The sequence below is a fragment of the Phalangium opilio genome, unplaced genomic scaffold (genome assembly GCF_054372755.1).
Source record: "Phalangium opilio isolate 3A_F unplaced genomic scaffold, DU_Popi_V2 ptg000217l_1, whole genome shotgun sequence".
Lineage (NCBI taxonomy): Eukaryota > Metazoa > Arthropoda > Arachnida > Opiliones > Phalangiidae > Phalangium > Phalangium opilio.
In genome coordinates, this window is record NW_028324218.1 from 8,561,117 (window position 1) to 8,577,680 (window position 16,564).

At 37.3% G+C, this 16,564-nt stretch overlaps 1 long non-coding RNA gene across 2 annotated transcripts; it reads right to left on the bottom strand.

Annotated features, from left to right (window-relative positions):
• Positions 1-12,356: 12,356 nt before the first annotated feature.
• Positions 12,357-16,112, bottom strand: LOC149616104 (uncharacterized). 2 transcript variants are annotated; one of them, XR_016375815.1, is made up of 4 exons: positions 15,787-16,112; positions 14,844-15,641; positions 13,778-13,879; positions 12,357-12,802 (listed from the first exon to the last, which is right to left on the bottom strand). It is a non-coding gene; the product is annotated as an uncharacterized LOC149616104 (long non-coding RNA). The 2 variants fall into 2 exon arrangements; XR_016375814.1 differs by having other exon boundaries at positions 14,844-15,819.
• Positions 16,113-16,564: the final 452 nt, after the last annotated feature.

Consider the following 16,564-nt stretch of genomic DNA (forward strand, 5'->3'; position numbering starts at 1 on the left):
AATCTATCCCTGTTAAAATTAAATAAATCCTAATTATTTTTTGTTGATATTTTTACTTTTTCATTTAGTAAAAAGATTATCATTCTTTTAAGGTATGAAGTTATGTTACCTGTCCTGAACTTTAACGAATTGTGACTGTACATAAAGAACAAACAAACAATTTTCTCAAATGTATAAAAAGATACTTGACGGTTCATAAGTAAAGAAGACAGGTAAAACCAGACGTATTCTAAACACGGTATTTCCTTCTTTTTGGGCATGTAGATGAAACGCTTTTAAAGCAAGGAAAATATTGATAGAAAAACGAGAAACATGATCGTGGTTAGCATCCAAATTAAGTCATCAACTCCACCGAGGGACAGTAGTTTGCTTCCCTTGCGTATGTTGCTGGGTATTCCTGTCACAAGATGGGCTTCTTCGATAGCATACACTTGACTATAATAACAGTTTTTTCTACATACATCCAGAACATTAGTCAGATGGTTAGTTTTTGTAGAAAATATCACGTCGACAAGCTAAAAACATGAAAGTGCCCAATTACTTATTATTTTCAAAAAATAGCGTCAACACTGTAGCACAACTATGTTTGCTTAAGCTTAAATGATCGAGTCTTCATGTACCTACATCTTGTATTTTATTCTGATTGATATCGTTTTTACGCTTCCATATTATCATTAATTTTTGGGCATTTGTCAGGTTCGATGGAACATACGTTAGTCTTAAAGGAAAGCATTGAAAACCACATTGTATACTGCATTATAACGAAAGCCATTAATTTTACATACGTAGTGTTTGGTAAATTGAGTAACGCGTATTGAAGAACCGAATAATATATTTCACTGTTAAATTTTCCTGCCATGAAACCTTTAATCAATGGTTCCCACGTCTCTATCTAGAGTGGGTGAAATTAAAAACTTGACTGATACTTCTTGGTTATTTATTAAAAACTTTTAAATTTGCGAGCTTTCGGTTACAAAACCCCTTGTCAACCATGAAGTATGCGTCACGTTTTTAAAACATTTTTACATTTAGTCCCACCATGGTTAACAAATTCAATTCGTATGATTAATTGTCATACTGTTTTCTAACTTACCATTCTGATACTAACGGTGAAGGTTAAGTTGTAACTCATTTCTTAGCTTAAAAAAGTGTGTCGTATCCACTAAAATTCGAAGGCTGTACTAAAAATATATTTAGAGTTCAAGTACATGAAACAGGCGGTGTATAAACCGAAGAGAATGTATCAAGAGGAGTAGAATCATAAGCATAATTTACTAACTCTTGAGTTTTAGGGTTCTTCTAGTTCCGATAAGTCACGTGATTCATGTCGTCTGCTAGTAGTTTGGTTATGCAGGCTTGTGTCTATATAGGGAGCTAACAACTGGCTAGGGGGAAGAGATAGTCTGACGTCAAGTAGCCCCCCTCTGGTTGGCTTTTTTGCGCGTAGAATACCGTTTCCAACCGTTAGGGGGGATGAAACTCCAGTAAGAGATAGAAGGGTGTGACGTTTCAGGGTCAGAACTGTTAGCTCCCTCTACCTCTTGCACCTTCAGTCGCGTTTAGTCATCAAGTTGACGATATATTCCAAGCAATGAGAGCCGTAGCTAATAAACCAATCACCTACAACCCTATGTAGTTCCAAAAAACTGGAAGGCACCATTTTTTAAAAGACTTGGCTAAGGCTTAATCATATTTATTAACTTTTGAGTTTTAGGTTCCCTAGTAGTGAATTCCTCTTGCACCTTTTGAATTATTTAAACAGACTACAAATCCCAACCAATGAGAGCCGTAGCGAATAAGCCAATCACCATAAACCGGTTTAAAGGTCTCAAAGACTGGAGGGCACCATTGTTTAGAAAACTTGTCAAATGCTTATTCTTCTGGTCCTCTTTTATGAAACTAGCTTTTCGATTTTTTATCGAGTGGACAACCTTGAGAAATAATGAGAAAACGCGAACATTAAGCTTCCAATTGGAGCACCAATGCAATATTCCTTTAAATAAACAATGGCGCATGTTACGTTGAAATACGTTCTATTTTTGTGACTTTACGAATGTTTTTAAGAACAGTAGTTTCATTTTCTTCGCGTCTAGCCATGAAATACGCTAAAACTTGGCCGAGGGGTTTGTCACTTAACCAATAATCAGGTTAACAAAATCACAGAAATCGATTAATTGATTTCTAGAAAAAAATCATTCCTGTGGGTAATCAAAGGTAATCAGAAATCTCCGATAATCACTGAAAATCGCGTGAAATCTTGAGAAAATCCGTAATAATCACATGATTCACTAGTAATCTTTTGTAATCACTACGGTAATCATATATTTCGTGAAATAATCACGCATAATCAATCGAGGAATTCGAAAATCCAAAATAAAAATCATATTCAGTTGAAATAGAAATAATCACTGTATTCGTCGAAATTCACGAAGAATCCAGTGGTAATCACGACATTCACCAAAAAATCACCGGAATTCATTGGAATTCAAACAGGAATCACAAGTAATCTGCGGCAATAACGGGAAATCATTGTAAAGATTATGGAAATCACCGAAAATAATCGTAATCAAGGAATTGGTTCAGTGATCATCGGAATTCACAAAAAATTCAGAAATCAGAAATCAGGTGTACACAATTTTGGCGAATGACTAGCCCCTCGTACTTGGCATTGTAAACTAAGGTTGCACTGCGTCACTTAAATTTTACGGTCACGCGAGTTAACTATAGTTAATAATTGTGCTGGACTCTAAAGGCCTTTTTGACTCATATAAATGAGTCAACTTGAGTTGAGTGAACTAGTTGGGACGTGTGAAGTTAATGTAGCTCAAACAAGTAGGGTGCGACGCTAAAACTGGCCCGGTAAATTTCCGGTCACATGATTCTCCTTTAATTTTAAAGTTTGCCCTCAATCACTGTTGGTTGTACAATTACCCAATAAGGGTTCGCGATTTCGAGTGCGACTGGCGCCATGAAGAGTTATTTTAAGTCAGATGTTTCCCTTTCCTTAAAAAGGTAGTGTCCATCTCCCCTAGAGAACCTCCCACAACATTCTAGACCCACCCTAGAGGGAGGGGCCACAAAAAATAGTACCGAAAATACGTCGTTTACCAGGCAAATTCCAAGGGGGCTGCCATTGCGTCTTAGTAGTTTTTGAAACCGCCATCTAGCGTCGAAGTAAAGCGTAAAATTCGGTATTTTTGTCCCTTTAAACGTCGGTGCTTAAAGCCATCTAGCGTTCAAAAGCAGTTAGTTCAAAACCATCGTCTGAAATCCTTTGGCACGGTGAATCCGGTGATTTGAACATATTTTTTAATTCTCATTGGTAATTAGTATGTTTTGAAAAATAAAAGTGGCAAGTTGGGGTAGAACATGTTCCGTTCTTGGCTGTAAAAGTAGTGATAGGGATTTAAGGGAGTGGAGATCGCGCGTTTGCAAACTTCATTCGGGGCCTGACAAAGGGTTAACTCTGTGTCATAAAGACTGTTGTTGTCCGACAGTCCGCGGCCATTTTTAAAATACGGAATAAAATCAAAGTACAGAATTCGCTCACTAGATGGCGCTTATCAAAAACTACTAACATTTAAGAAGTGGGAGGTAACCTCGTACATCGCGTATAACGTCGTTTACCAGGCAAATTCCAAGGGGGCTGCCATTGCGTCTTAGTAGTTTTTGAAACCGCCATCTAGCGTCGAAGTAAAGCGTAAAATTCGGTATTTTTGTCCCTTTAAACGTCGGTGCTTAAAGCCATCTAGCGTTCAAAAGCAGTTAGTTCAAAACCATCGTCTGAAATCCTTTGGCACGGTGAATCCGGTGATTTGAACATATTTTTTAATTCTCATTGGTAATTAGTATGTTTTGAAAAATAAAAGTGGCAAGTTGGGGTAGAACATGTTCCGTTCTTGGCTGTAAAAGTAGTGATAGGGATTTAAGGGAGTGGAGATCGCGCGTTTGCAAACTTCATTCGGGGCCTGACAAAGGGTTAACTCTGTGTCATAAAGACTGTTGTTGTCCGACAGTCCGCGGCCATTTTTAAAATACGGAATAAAATCAAAGTACAGAATTCGCTCACTAGATGGCGCTTATCAAAAACTACTAACATTTAAGAAGTGGGAGGTAACCTCGTACATCGCGTATAACGTCGTTTACCAGGCAAATTCCAAGGGGGCTGCCATTGCGTCTTAGTAGTTTTTGAAACCGCCATCTAGCGTCGAAGTAAAGCGTAAAATTCGGTATTTTTGTCCCTTTAAACGTCGGTGCTTAAAGCCATCTAGCGTTCAAAAGCAGTTAGTTCAAAACCATCGTCTGAAATCCTTTGGCACGGTGAATCCGGTGATTTGAACATATTTTTTAATTCTCATTGGTAATTAGTATGTTTTGAAAAATAAAAGTGGCAAGTTGGGGTAGAACATGTTCCGTTCTTGGCTGTAAAAGTAGTGATAGGGATTTAAGGGAGTGGAGATCGCGCGTTTGCAAACTTCATTCGGGGCCTGACAAAGGGTTAACTCTGTGTCATAAAGACTGTTGTTGTCCGACAGTCCGCGGCCATTTTTAAAATACGGAATAAAATCAAAGTACAGAATTCGCTCACTAGATGGCGCTTATCAAAAACTACTAACATTTAAGAAGTGGGAGGTAACCTCGTACATCGCGTATAACGTCGTTTACCAGGCAAATTCCAAGGGGGCTGCCATTGCGTCTTAGTAGTTTTTGAAACCGCCATCTAGCGTCGAAGTAAAGCGTAAAATTCGGTATTTTTGTCCCTTTAAACGTCGGTGCTTAAAGCCATCTAGCGTTCAAAAGCAGTTAGTTCAAAACCATCGTCTGAAATCCTTTGGCACGGTGAATCCGGTGATTTGAACATATTTTTTAATTCTCATTGGTAATTAGTATGTTTTGAAAAATAAAAGTGGCAAGTTGGGGTAGAACATGTTCCGTTCTTGGCTGTAAAAGTAGTGATAGGGATTTAAGGGAGTGGAGATCGCGCGTTTGCAAACTTCATTCGGGGCCTGACAAAGGGTTAACTCTGTGTCATAAAGACTGTTGTTGTCCGACAGTCCGCGGCCATTTTTAAAATACGGAATAAAATCAAAGTACAGAATTCGCTCACTAGATGGCGCTTATCAAAAACTACTAACATTTAAGAAGTGGGAGGTAACCTCGTACATCGCGTATAGACCTGGCCAGTTTTGTTGATCTCGTGATTTTTGAGCTACGTAATATTCCTCAGTTTTACTCCCTATTATAAATTCTCTCTGCTCGTAGATATGAAAGTAGCTAATGTAATTGACATTACGAAACCACCTACTTCTTTCGTGTTGTATTGATTTACAAAGTTTTCCGAACAGGATAAAGTACAGTAGGTTATATGACTTTTTGTTCTAAGTTACAACTTATGATTAGAGTTTTTATGGATGACCCCTTAAGAAAATAAGCATTGTCTTTCAGTTTCTTACTTAAAGCATAACTTGTAGAACATTTCGACTTAAAATCGCTCCTAGAACTCCCTACTACTTTTGTAACACCCTCTATCAATGAGGTCCCTTGCTTATATAAATTTACTGTTATATTTAGTATAATCAAGCTAGCTGCTTATGAATACTAATTTTCCTGGTGAATTCAGACTCTTTTTAGGGTAAATAATCAATAAAAACTTATTCTCCAGCTTAATTATCCTCAGGTCTCACTCAAACTCTCTGTGGAGAAAATTGATCGTGTATGATTTTATTCTTTAAAATATTGGTAACATACTGCGGCATAACTTAACCCTGTCCAGATTCTATACTTCTAAATACTTTACCATTTTAAATTCAAATGGGCCAATGGCCCCATTGGTCATAGCAGAAGGGGATTATAGAAGGATGACACTCTGTATCCTCTTTTTGTATGCCCTCCTGCTCATCAAACTTCAGATGGGCATCGCACCACCGTGTGGTGAATTCTATAACTGTTTGGTGGTACTAAATCATCAGCAATCAACCAGGCACAAACCTTGATTGTCTTGATGTGGGACAAAAACGCACAAGCGCATGCATGCGCCTTGGCAAATAGTTAAACGCTAATATATATAGTAATGATGTGGGAACTATTTAGATGGCGTATGTGCATGATTCGGTTTAGTCACCTTGCTATAATAAATGTTAAGGGATGCTGGGAAGAATCATGTTACAATTATCCACCCCGCTTTGTCTTTAGAAGGGGCGTGAGGGCGCGTGCTACGCATTGCCATTTCTTAACGCGGCATGGCTTTGCCTGTCTATGGGTTAGGTGGTCTGAGGTGTTAGGATAACATTACAATTACCCCGCTTTGTCGTACACTTCTCTCGAAGAGAAGTATTACTTACTTCTGGTTATAGGTATAAATTTCAGCTTAAGGACACTTGAAACTTCCATTTTTTTTCAATTTGAAACCGATCTGTAACTAAATTCCCAATGCTTACTGTGAAACGGGAAAAGAGCTTTTTGGAAGTAAACTATATTACGACATTCATTCCAAATGAAATTTTGAGTCTAGACTCTATATACGGCCTTGGGAAAAGGGAAAAAAATCACTCAAGATCTTCAGCTACACTTGTGGTATAACTCTTTTTCCAAGCCCGAAAAGCCTGACCCTCTAGAGTTGAGTGGCCGCAATTGAACGCCCAGCATAAAAAGCTTATCACCTCGGAATGTTCAATATTTATGGTATCGGTGTAGGTACATCGTCATATGACCTGGTTTACTCGTTTTTTGAGGCTATCACTGGGGTAAACTTTACTGTAAAGTAAGGTATGTTCGACGTATGAAGTATGTCTCATGCAACGTATTCATTGGTTGAAGCCACTAGATACAAGTACTGGAAGAAGTAAGATAGTTAAAGTATTCTGTAAAACATATATTCGAAAGGAACCTTTCGAAGTATGTAAAGGCAGCCGGCGTTTTTTCGGTCCGCCATTTTTAAAGATGGCGGCAAATCGAAACAGAAATACTATAAGGCCCGTTTATAGATAACAGGGATCAAGTATACTAAATATTAGTGAAATCGGTTGAATCGCGTGGACGTTATTCCATATAAAAGATTTTTATTCTTTGGGCAGCCATTTTAAAAGATGGCGGCAAATCTTGCCCCAACGGCTTACCATAAAGCCCGTCTATAGGATATAGGAAACCAGTGATATTAAAGAAATCTGTTGAAATACACGGACGAATTCCATAAAGGTTTTTTACATTTATGACCGCCATTTTTCAAGATGGTCGTAATTAAAAAATCGTTCTTACTGTTGTTTCTACAATAAATTAAACCTCATATAATCTTTAAAACAAAATAAAAGAAACCTCGATCATTAAATCAATGAGATCTCATAAATTCGTTGCAAAACTAAATAAAAAATTACCATAAGTATTTTCGCAAAATTTCAAATCTAACGACGAGTTTTGGAGAATCTGAGAAATTTAATTGAAATTGATATGTTTGTTTTCAATTTCCAATTAACGAAAAATCATTTGAAATTTGAAATATATATCTTAATCACTATTCAACCATTTACATCCAAATATGGACCTTATGTTATTAAAGCTTTCTCAACAGTGATTATTTTTACGGTACTGCAATCTCACTTTGAGACGAACTTCGTTTCTTGAAGGTGTTATATAAAAGCAAATAAGACCAATAAAATTCCTTCAGTGCTCTTTTTTATTAAGGTTCCCACTTTCTACTTTATAGAATCGGGCAAATTCCATTTGGGAAAATGGTCGGTGATAACTGAATCAGCTCAGGGAAGATGTATTTAAGCGTTTTACTTTAACAACCTCAAACTGAATTGCCTTAGTTTCAACATGGGTATTTATAAATACGTAATATGGTTTCCCAACTAGGCCAACTAGTTTTCAAGTGTGCAGTTTCCCGCTTGAATGCTTGAATAGCATCGCCAGATGCCGCTACGGTCGTAATGAAATTACCTTTGGGACGATTTTTCAAAATCATACGCTTCGCATCTTTCAAAACGAACTAATGTGTTGTAACAGGGATAGATTTAATTTTAGAAGTAGGAATTTAGAACGGTTAGTATTTATTTCTGTCCGATTCATAACCCCTCCCTTCAACATGCAACGAAAAGTTTAAATTATCTTATTGGCTCACTTTAAACAGGAAGCACAAATCACATGACGTTGCTGACGGGGACGGTGAAAAATACGTAATTCCTTTATACCTCTGTCGCTATGACCAGCCTCTTCTTTCATACCCCTACGTCCCGGGGAAGGGGGTCCGGGACTTTGACGCACGCCCACATTACTCTGTTCTCTTTTCCTACTTCTAAAATTAAATCTATCCCTGGTTGTAAGGTTAATGGTTATTGCCTTGAGGGTGTAATAGATAAATTGATAACTATAGACATCTGTATGCATTGGGAATTTAATCCTTTGACCTTTACCCTCTCTCCTCGTTTCTAGTGACACTGACTCCATCTATGATCTTACCTCTATTCTCCTTGATTGAAATGGACTTCAATTGCACGAGTACAATTGCAACTCTATGGAACTCTATGAACAGTAATATATACTTGGGTCTGTGTGTATTATGTTAAAAAATATCGTAAATGCAGTAGGGTGCCAGATGAAGATTGATAAGATTCCTATTGCATTGGAAATCTTGGATTTGAGGAGGGTTAATAGACTTGGTGTCTTATTACTTTTGAAAGGTTCTCGAATATCCCATTAATGGTGTAGGACACAGTATTTGTAATCTTATTTTTCTTTTACTTTCATCATAAGATATATTCCATAAGTTTGTCACTGGTTACAAACTGGAGCTTATCATGAAGTGACGTAGGTGAAACGTTATAGATTCTCGTAAAGTTACGCCTGGTGAGGCGCTTTCAAGGATTAGTACAGACTGAATGGGAAGATGGACTGCAAAAACCGAGTGAAGCCAATTCTCACATCGTTCTCCCTCGAACTAGCTCTCATCCTCTCAGCAAGTCTCTAGCATTATGAAGTATAGGCAGTAGCGTCGCTAGGGTTTGAAATTTGGGGGGGGGGCTAAATCTGGGCAAACTATTTTAAAGTTATTATAAGAACTTAATATAAACAAGATGGCCCAAGGGCTGGGACTTAATAGTAGCCACATTGTTATCTATTTAAATAGCACATAAATAAAAAGAAAAAAATTCAAAGACCCTAAACAAAAAATCAGAAGTGTCCGACCCCACAGTGGTAGCGTGTCTTACTGCTGCGCCAGCCAGCCGGGTTCAATTCCCGGGCGCGGTGTGAAAATTTTTATAATTAAAATAAAATCTCTAACTGAGCTCAGCTACCACTGTTGGTTCCACTTAAGCTAAAATCTGACGATAACGAAAGCGAAAACCCCGGCCAGTACTACTACGGCTCGGGTCAAACTAAGAGCCTATCGTATACTACGATGTGGCTAAAAATCGCATAATGGGTTCTTTGGAAAATGTGTAGACCTTTAAAACTATCCGTAAATTTGTGTCAACGTGAAATTATTCGTATTTTAAAGATGTACAACCTTTTATTGATAAGGACTACGGAACCGATTATGAAGGATTTTCACTCGTCTTAGGTTTATTTTTAGTTTTGGTTAGCTTTCAGTCCACACTATTGGGACTCCCTTCGAAAGAACATGAAACATTTTACTTGTTTCCATCTGGTTTTTTTTTTTCAAAATTTTACTGTTTGATATTGAAAATTTTTTATATATTGCTACAGAATTTTAGGTTGCTAACAGCAATTTTTGGTAGGGTTTACGGATTATTTTGGGGGGGGGGGACTAAGTTTGGAATTTGGGGGGGCTATAGCCCCCCAAAAAGGCCTAGCGACGCCACTGAGTATAGGAAGTGTCATACTTATAGAACATATCTTATGAACTTTTGCTTTCATACATAAATGTTGATTTAAGAAGTATGACTTAGCTATTTTAGTCCAAAAGCTTGTATTAGCTAGTGAATTACTTATTTCCCTTGCACCAGTTGGCAACGTTAGACGGGTCCCAAGTTCAAAACCCTCTGCGATAGGCTAGTGGACTTGCACCAGTGGCCTCTAGAAGCCGGCCCCGCCCCTGCGGGGTTTGTTTCTCTTCTGAAGTTAATGAAGTGACCTAATAAAATAAAAAATCTCCATCATATAGTCTTGGTTTTAGAGTGGAAAGTTTACATCCTCAGTACAATTTAGCGAGCTGTATTTAGAAAAACATGATTATGGAAGGTAATTCTCGTTCTCAAATAACTAAACCACACTGTATTTGATCTAAAACCGGGATAATTTGATCCGATCTTCGAAAACGACGTTCTATAAATAAATATAATAGAATCTGGAACACCATGTAATGAAATGAAATATAATGCTGTAGTGGCGAGAAATTTGACTCTCGGAATCGACCCAAGTTGCTTTTGTATGTGGATTAAATTTGCCAAAATAGATTGGTCAAGAACAGTTTACCAATTTCTGAGAAAACTGAGGAAACTAGATTGAAAAATAAAATAAACAAGCTATTATTGCCAGTAACGGGCAGAAATTGAAGAGTTCATTTAAATTTACAACCATCTATTTTAGCAGGAATGCATACAGCTAGTTGGAATCATTGTACCTCTATCTTTCATGTTTTGTGGGCCGGGCTTGAGAACTTACAATCCGTCACGCCTTATAATTCTGATGGCGTGATTTCATTGGTTGGTAGAAACGTGAGGTCAGGTTCGCGCATGGTGCAAGGCTTACGAGATTGATTATTCGCCAGGTGAAGTCTAGCTCTTCCCGCAAAATTCGCCTAGATACGTCCAGAAAATGGTTACGCATGTATTCCTAGTAGCTGCATTTATGCCCGATTTTAGGTATAGACGAAAACACGAAGATGACTTCTTAGGGACTATTTTAAAGAGTTTGGAGTCTTTGTATTGCTTAGCGCATAATAATGTCAACTGCCTTTGGTGAAAGTAAGCCTCAGACGCTTCCAGGACCCTTGGGAAATTTGAATGGATTTATTTTTGTGTCTGTTCGAAAACTGTTTAACTTCTTAAGCTGGATTTCCATTTGAACGAAAATAGTTTGCCTCGATAACGACGGAAGATTGCTTCTATGGGACCCTATAGCGCGAGCAGCTTGCATCGTGATGCGCGTGATTGAGTGGGCTATGATGGGACAGAATCTCTGTTATACTGTATTATTTTGGTGTAATGCGACGTAACGCTTTGACCTCCACCAATGAGAAAGCGTTACATCAAGACCTTGAAAATACTTCCTGCCATCATTTACACGTCACAGTCATGTGATGACCAACTGAGCTCCGTGACGATGTCTAGACGAAATTCAGTCTCCGACTAAAGGCAACAAATCTTGCCTCAGGGGAATGCATTCAGCTTAAGCGATGAAAAGAGTCACTCTAAACTGCTCTTCAACAGGAATAAAGGACTGTAGTTCCAGGAACGAAAATGGATAGTAACTAGCTGAACCACAAAAGATCTTCCTACTTCCGACCCGGATGGTCAAAAACTAGTAATAGATGTTTTCGGTTGGCTCAGTGTCATTTGTCATTGGACTATTGGGATTGAGGTCAAACTATCTTGATGTTTTTTTGATTTGACGTACGCATCTTTCTATTAGATTAAAGATACTAGAATTTCCTGTCAGCTGGAAATCAGGGCAGCAAAGCAAGTTCTAGAATAACATTAAAGGCAATGTAATATGAAAGATGGAAAGATGGAAAGAGATGTTCAGTGTAAAAATTATTATTTTATTTCAAAGACGTTTTCTTGAAGCCATAAAAATTCAAGATGAATGCCACCTTTTATATTATAGAGGCCACGTGTATTGAGTATAGTAAACTTATTTCAATCAAATTCAAAAGATGCTTTTCAAAAGGGTAGCCCCAATTTCTTGTGCTTGATATAGGGTCAGGGTTCGTTTTAAAAAACCCACGAGTTTTATTGGGTTTTAGGGTTATCATGCAAGGTTTCAAAGTCCACTCATGAACGCTGGATCTCTAAAGGGGCCGGAAAACGCCCGCCTTTCACTTTACAAACCGAGTCCTCTATAGCATAGCATCGAGGGAAGGGATGGGGGCTGGGACTTTGGGAACACTCAAGGCCATTCGGTCTTCTGTGACTCTTCATAAACCTATTGAAAAAAATGTAAACGACCTTGGCCGTTGTTTATCTTTTTTACAAAGCAAACGTGCTATAGAGAAAAATCAATCCGTTTACCAGTCCCTTTAGAGATCCAGCGTTCATGAATCAACCCACAAACCTTGATTGTCCTGACGTGGGACAAAAATCCACAACCGCTCCATGACAAATAGCTTAGCGCTAATAGAGTAATGACGATGGAACTATTTATATTGTATGTGATTCGGTTTAGTAACCTTGCTATAATTCTAGAGGGCCGGTAGGCCCTTCTAGATAAGAACCCACACCCTCCCGTAATGTTAAAGAAATTATTCACAGATTTTAGGCTTAGCGTCCCATAGAAAAAGCATGGAATTTTTGGTGGTCCACTCCATCGAATAACTCAGAAACTGCTGCGAAGTTAAGGTTAGGAACACTTTTGAATTATCAAGCAACTATGGAATGTTGAACTTCTGAAGTTTGATTAAGAACAATTAAGTCTAAGTATTTTATTTTAATTAATTTATAAATCATGGTAAAACCGTTACATATATTACACTGTTTGCAGAGCATTTTGTTCAGCCTCCAACGGGTTTGTGGCGCATAGGGTAGGGTAACGCATCTGCCTACGGAGCAGAAGATTGCAGGTTCGAGTCCTGGCAAGCTCGGAGTTTATTTTTACAGATCTTTTATACATCATAAAAGAAATAATCCTATAAATACAATGTTTGGATAGTATTTTTTGTTACGAAGTACTGGCATGTGGCATAATGGATTTGCAATCGAGACAAAACATTGCAGGTTCGAGTCTTGGAAAGCTCGTTGTCTATTTTTGATGAAGATTCTTAGTATATACAAGGGAAAATTCTTAAATAACAAACTTTCAATGAAATGTGCGCGTGCTGGCGCATGGTTTAGAAATAACTTTTTTTATAAACCTATTCAAAAAGGTCAACTAAACTTTACACTGAGAGATGTGCCTTTGCTAGACTTTTGCTGTATAGTTTTGTTGTGAAAAAAGTGCTCCCTCTTGGTTGCGAAACCTTGGGGTCTAACTCTGAAAATTCTTTTCACGTCGTAATGTTAAGCTCCGTAGAGATTAACATTAAGAGTTAGGATTGAGTATAAATAGAAAATCCCTGACGCGGTTTTCTAAATTATGGGTCATTTAAAAATTTTATTGGACAAAGTTACGTGTGCTGTTTTTATTTCCGGCCCAGGTCAGGATAGGTGAAACTATCTCAGGGCCGTAAATCAGCACAGGACACTAGACATTGTCCAATAAATATTTTAAATGTTGCACAACTTTTATTTAAAACTAAAGGGGTCACGGTTGACCAGTAAATTTTTCCGAAGTTTGATAAAGGACGCGCGTGAAAACATTCGTCGCTCTATAGGATGTGTAACTCCCTATACTAAAAAGTAGACAAGTAGATACTAGCGCCACCTGGCTACCAGCGCTGGAAAGCATCGTGTGAAAAATAAAATGTACTGAACACAAGAAAAAAACCCTCGCTACGGTCCATAGCGGCAACTCTATAGACCTTGGCTACGGTCGAGTTTTTCCTAGAAGGAAAACGGTGGGTTTTCCTTTCTTATGTCCAGTACATTTTATTTTTTATGCGAGGCTTTCCAACGCTGGTAACCAGGCGGCAGTAGTATCGACTTGTTTGAAAATTCCCACCTACCAATTGTGAATTAATTTTGCACTCCCCTGCCAAATTATTTAAACTTTTCCATAAAATAATGAGAGGCACTCGGTGTGATCCAATATGCTCACGAACATCTTACTGGAACATCGAATTAATGACGTTTGACAAACATATAATCATTTTTATAACAGATTAATACAAATTAAGGCTGAAGGGACAGATAATATATAAAAAAGACTTGGATTGCCCAAGCCTTAAAAACAAAACGATAAGAGTTTTTCCAGTTGACTGAAGCGTGGATATTATTTTTATCTCTTGAATTTTAAAAACAATCCGTATTTTACTACTCTTAAGAATTTAATTCAATCACCTGATTTTACTGCTAATGGATTAGTTTCCAATAAATTAATTGAAATAAAAAATTACTTATCTCAGATTTTTCAACAACAATTCCAATTTCCTGAAACATTTTATCGTGCATTTATTGTTTAGAGGGATATCATGTAAATTTAATCAAATTCACACTTCCTTTTTAAATTTCCGAGAATTTTCCTTTCAAAAGGTTTCAAACACATAATGTTGTCAACTAAACAGCAACTCAACCAACACTTCTAAAATCTTCCCCACAAGTTCTGATACACAGTTCAATAATTATGGCTGTGCTAAAAGAAGAAACGTACCCCTTTATCAAATATAAGAAGGGTGATAACAGCCCCCTTTTGTATTCGAAAAGACCGCATATAATACATTAGTAATGAAAGTATTATTTGAAAATTAAAGGACGTTCTCCCTTGAAAAGGAAAAATTTCATGATAAAATGTTTCAGGAAATTGGAATTGTTGTTGAAAAATCTGAGATAAGTAATTTTTTATTTCAATTAATTTATTGGAAACTAATCCATTAGCAGTAAAATCAGGTGATTGAATTAAATTCTTATGAGTAGTAAAATACGGATTGTTTTTAAAATTCAAGAGATAAAAATAATATCCACGCTTCAGTCAACTGGAAAAACTCTTATCGTTTTGTTTTTAAGGCATGGGCAAACCAAGTCTTTTTTATATATTAAATGTTAAGGGATGTTGGGAAGAATCATGTTACCCACCCCACTTTGTCGTACACTTCTCTCGAAGAGAAGAAGTATTATAAACTTCTGTTTATTATTTAATTTTTGGGCTCAATTAGCAATTAGAAATTTCTAATTGCGAGTCTTGAAATGAAAATATTCTGATGAAAACATGGAGATCTGAGCATTGAAAGCCTGAAACCAGTACCGGTGGTTCAAGCTAGTTCTTTGATTTAAATAAATGGAAATATTAGCAATAAAAATGATGTATTTTGTCCAAAGAGCACTTGATTTTCTAGGGCATCTCTAGAACCAAGAACGGATTCATGCTCATAAGAACATAAGGCACGAGATATTCTGTCCCCGTCCTAGCATACTTGGTGTAGGTTCGCGTCACTTCATTCCGCCATCTATCACGGTTTGCAGCAACTATATAGATTATAGAAATGTATGCTTTTAGACACGTGACATAAATATTCTCAACCAAGTATGCGAGGATGGTACCAGACGATAAAGCTATTGCCCTATGTTCTTATCAGCATGAATCCGTTCTTGCTAGAACATATTAACCTCAAGGGGACTAAATTGACAATAATATTAGGTGTTGTTGTAGAACAGTTTTGCAATATATCGTCTAGACCAACCTACTTCATAAATGTCAAGTAGCTAGCCTGCCGTTGTACCTAATCTAGCTCCCTATTTTGATGCCTTCCATATAGGTTAGGTAATCTGAGAGTTAAAGCTGTCCCAGAATGTTCTTAGATAACGTTAATCTATTGCCCTTGGTGTGGGGTTACATTATTGTTAGAGAATTCTGTGAGTGCAAGAACTCGCGATCTGAAAAGAAATTTTGTGTATTTCTATTACCAGTTACCCGGAAGCGAATGGGGAACTTAATAAAAATTCCGGTTGCCAAGGAAACTGGAAGCCCATGAACTTGTATGGTTCTATTTGATTGCAGTCCAAGTTTGAACCAACGTACCTTTTTGCTCGTTCCACGTTGTTCGAAATACAAAAACATATGAGCAGTTCTCAGTTTAACAGTAAAGCAAACTAGAATTGATGTCAATTATTTGAAGATAATTGAAGCTCCTGAAATAAAACGTTTTTATGAAACATTTAGAATCATTTATTCCAAGTTGAATAGCCAGAAGCCATCCATAACACGCTTCATATTCCCAAACAGATTGTTTTCATTTTAAAGTCTTTTACATTTAAGCATTGCCATGCATAAAAACAAGAAGATGCAATCAAAATTTCCGAGTCTCTTTGCTTTGTTAAATTTGAATTTTTTTAAAGTTTTGATCTTGACCATGGACTTTGCAATTCTAAAGGCTTTTTCAAACGAAACAACTTTTGACTCAACTAAATTGGTCAAAATGTTCAGTCAGCAAAAATTTTAATTTGATGATTCAACATATTTGTTAAACTTCCGCGCATAGCTCTGAACAGTGCATTTAAAGTTTGACTGTTTGAATGACCTTGATATACCAGAAAAGTGCAGATATTCATTTACGTCCCCCCACGAGCGCCTAGTTTTTGAACAGGGCTGAAAGTTTAGAATGACTTTGATACAAAAACTCCAAATCTCCTCTGGCCCCTAGCTCGGTCGAGGGTTTTGTGACTGATGACACTAGAGTGGACATTTTGAACAATACCTTAAATAACAATGTTAACTTGGTACGATTAAAAGAAACATTCACTGGAAACTCCAGTGCTATTACACTTTGAACTACTTTTTACATTACTAGCTTAGTTTA